General features: G+C 36.1%; 1 long non-coding RNA gene across 1 annotated transcript; it reads left to right on the top strand.

The window, feature by feature from the left end:
• The first annotated feature begins 211 nt into the window (after positions 1 to 211).
• On the top strand, positions 212 to 3821 carry LOC140138682 (uncharacterized). The gene is made up of 2 exons (XR_011857043.1): positions 212 to 826; positions 1620 to 3821. It is a non-coding gene; the product is annotated as an uncharacterized lncRNA (long non-coding RNA).
• The last annotated feature ends 486 nt before the right edge of the window (positions 3822 to 4307 follow it).

Raw genomic sequence — 4307 nt, 5'->3', positions numbered from 1 at the left:
TGTGCAAAAGATGTTGTTTTAGAATTGCCCGTGTGTCATTATTACTTGGTCGATTTCAGATTTAAAGTGATGTATGCATGACGGATAATTCACCCCTTCTGTAGATAACATAAAATGTGAAATCGACCAACTTTTTGAAGGTGTTTTTATTGTAAATATATTAGTCTGGCTTCCTTCTGCTTCTAGCGTTATTTTGAGTGGCACACTAAACTCTACTACGATATCTGTCCATGATAATTTTTCTAAAAATGTACAAATTGCAATTGTGTTTGTCCCCACGCGTAAAACTATCCGGTTTGTTCAAAAATGAATAAAAAAACCGTTTTTTAAACCACCGGAAAGTGTTTGAACAGTTAGTCCCGATTAATTTTGGATTGTGAGCGCTACACGTGTATTTCGTATAGCACTGTATGCACACGGGATCGCGAATGCGGAAGTGATTGCAGCCTCGATCCAATAAACAAGTTGTGGTAAACATGGCGTCTTCCAGTGAAGACGAAGAATCGTCGCATGGCAAAAAAACATGCATTATGTATGAAAATAAAGATATCAAGGGGTCATAAAGGAATATACAGATAAAGGATGGAATAAATTCTTAGAATGTGCAAGATCTTGGGTGAAGTTTGACGTGAAAGAAGGAGAAATAGCGAATGAAGTTGCATCACGAGCAGGCTTCGATCTCACGCATGCACGGAAACACTTGATATACACCATCCATTCGCTGGGTACTATCACTACAAATGCTACAAAACTTGCTACGATGTTAGCAAGATAAGGAGATTTGAACAACAAGAAGAAAAGAAGAGTTAGAAGAAACGTCTTGCAGGTTTGTTTTATTATTAATAATTGATATAAGCTTACGAAAGTACATCAACCACGAACCACATGATCATCATTGGGCTTGCAAATGGCGATGTGACAATGACATGCATCCATGTGTCAACATAAACAACGCCACGAACATGATCATGTGTATTAGTAGATGCATGGATGGGGTCACAATATTGTTTTGAGCCTTCTCCAACAATGTAGCATGACTAATTTAGCAATCCTCTCTTTTAGGATTACTTTAATATAATGATGAAGTGCCACTGCCTGCCATCATGGCTATTGGCTTCCGTAGCCTACATAGATCTGATTGAAATTCATGAATGAATGTTATTCATCACAAAATCAGGAAGATGCCATCGTCACATGAGATTGCATCAATAAAAATAATTATGTATTCCTTTGAAATCTGAATAAGACACGTACAGTGAGGTGCGTCACCTCAGTGAAATTCTGCATGGATTTTTTCAGTTCGTAAGCACGTCTATACTGAGTGCAATTTATAGCACACCTGACAACCCGCCTTGACATTTCGAGAAATTATTGTGCGATTTATAGCAGGCCTGTTATATTCAAAACTCAACCTCTGTTATTATTCTTCGATCACATGAATGAGAGAGTCTGTACTCTACGGTGGATGATCCGTGAATGTACAGTAAATACTAATTCATGTACATTGCACTAAATTGGAAATTAAATGCAACCTAAAATACATCTGAAATGTAATATTCTTTGCATTATTCGCTGGATCGTAATTAAATCCCTTTTTATTTTTTATTTTTTATGAACAGAAACACAACTTGCAAGCTACACAAGAGGATCCAGATATTTAAGACGGCCAAGACCCAACAAGATGGCCAAGAACCAACAAGACGGCCATGAAGACCAAACAAGAACGGCCAAGAACCAACAAGACCAAGATGTTATGAACGCTTGCTACATGAAGTACGAGCTGTCCGACGTACATGTGTTGACAATTTACAATATATCTGTGGGTCATGAAAACTGCAAAATTAGCCCACCACAAGTCATTAAAATCGGTTGATCCAAACAAAACGGCTCTTTACTTCCAATGTCTTCAACTTCGCATTCACCTTTTCTCCCAGATGGAAAAAAAAATTGGACGGTGTACTTTGCGAATGCTATAATAATTTACCAGCAAATCGTATATACATCTTTTATGGACAAGAAACTTCAATTCTCTAAAATAAAAGGGGTCAGAGGTGCATTGTGAACTTAGCACACCCGAGTCCTTTATAAATTAGTTGGTGCCTCGTAAATTATGTCAGTCGAATGCACCTTTTAGTCACATGCATACTTGTCAGCACCAGTGGCGTAGCGTGGGTCATCATATTGGGGGGGGGGCACCGGGTCTGATTGAGGGGAATCAAGCCGTTTTTTTTGCTATTTTCCTACATGTATGGGATTTTATTAAATTTTGCAATTGATTTACGACTTTACGAAGTTTACGTGCCCCCGTACCCCTACAATGCTACGCCACTGGTCAGCACTCTGCTATAATGTATCTAGAGAAAAAGAATCTGCTCCAATTTATGTAAAAACAATGAATGTGTAATAATGAAAATAATTATACATTGTTGAAAATGTACAGAATTTTTGTGTACTTAATTGTCATACTCTTCATGTGACAAAACATGAAAGATTATTATTGAATGTATGGCTCTCACCTAACGGGTAAATATGTACTCAGGTACCCAATTGAATTTTCCCAAAAATGTAAAAATCCGAACAATTTTTTTCTCCAAAAATTGAAAAAAAAAAGTTATAGGCCATAAATTACTTGTTATTCAAGGCTGGAAACCAGAGAAATACTTCTACAAAAAAGTGCTATTTTTTCCAAGTTGGATAAAGTTGTACATCTTAATTACTTTAGCTTCTATTGAACAAGCAGGAACACATTGAATTAGCATGCATTGCTAGTTTGGATAAAAAACTTTAAATCCAACTTTGAAAAAAAAAAAACATTCTTTTTTAAGTAAAAGTATTTCTCTGGTTTACAACCTTGAATAACAAGTAATTTAGGGCCTGTTTTTTTTTTTTTTTTTCAAATTACTTTGACCCGTGAATTTTGACCTGGTAGGCCAAGTCGCCACCAAGAAGGGGCTGGAACTCAGGTACCGGGAATTGGTGAGAGCCATAATTGAATAAAAATAATGAAATAAAGCTCTCCCCACGCCTAGTGAGACAGAATTTTTTTTTTGCCCCACAAGGTAATGAAAAAAATCCCTTGCCCAGCTCGGATATAAAATTGGATCGTTTGAATTAAAAAATATTGGACGAGAGTTCAATATTTTAAAACTCATAGCGAGACCAATAAAAATTGGGCATAAAGAATCGAATTTTATTTTCATTATGTTTTTATCTCAGAGCACCCCTAATTGCGCCACCAAAAATGATAAGGGGCACACCATATATTTGATTTCTAGGGTGGCATGGAAGTTTGAGTAGTGTGGAATTGTCGCCGCCTATTGGGGCAATTTATTTTGTATTTGCAACCTTTGGTAGCGATTTTGTATACCTTAATCTTCACCCACCTAGTGAGATGAAAAAATCCCGCACCCAAATCTGTATAGAAATAAAAATTATTAAATCAAAACTTCCATTTAGATTCATACTCCCCTTGAAATATCTTATATGCCCCTAAATATTTCACCAAACAATATTAAGATTCGCACCAATAGATCATTTCCAGGGATAATGGAGGTTTGGTTTCAGACCGAATATATAGTTTTTGCCGCATAAGGCAGCTTTCCTTTTTTACATTCGACTGCACAATTTTTCTTTTTTCAATTGTATACCCTTAAAGTTTAAAAACGGTGTATTTGGGATTTTTTGCTCATCAAGTGGGACAAAAAAAAATCACCTGAAAAATTTCACCTCATATTTCATTTCTATTCCTCTCGTCTGGCTTCAATCAGGAAGTGTTGAGAGTATCTTCCAGGTTCAGACTTGTCAAAAAAACAAACAAATTCCACCCCACCAAATTTTGGACCATACATTAATATCTATAAAGTAGTGTAAGTAACTTGAGCTCTGTAGTCATAATACTCATGTGATGCTAATTCCGGGTACATGTTCATGTAATTAAGACCACGATGATTGCTATGAAATAAAATTTGAAACTTTCAAGTCCTGTGTGAACTTGTAATTTAATTTGTGTTGTTATTTTTTTTTTGTATAATCTGTTGATATTAATGATTGCAAGGTTTGTCCCTCTTCATTTCTCCCAAAAATATATTGTTCCATCAGCAGTACATAATTTCTACAAGTACTGCAAGGTCTTTTTATGCATCTGTGTAAGCAAACAAAATTTGTAGTAGTGTCATGAACTTTTTCTGAACGATAATAATATAGAACGACCATTGGCAGATGTCATATAGTGCTTCGAAAGAAAATCAGAAAATTGCTGACATTGACGTCATCTCGAGTCGCATAGCAAGGGCAAGAAAGTGGGGCGG

The sequence above is a fragment of the Amphiura filiformis genome, chromosome 18, assembly GCF_039555335.1.
Source record: "Amphiura filiformis chromosome 18, Afil_fr2py, whole genome shotgun sequence".
Classification (NCBI taxonomy): Eukaryota; Metazoa; Echinodermata; class Ophiuroidea; order Amphilepidida; family Amphiuridae; genus Amphiura; species Amphiura filiformis.
This window is presented reverse-complemented; position numbering and strand designations above follow the sequence as displayed.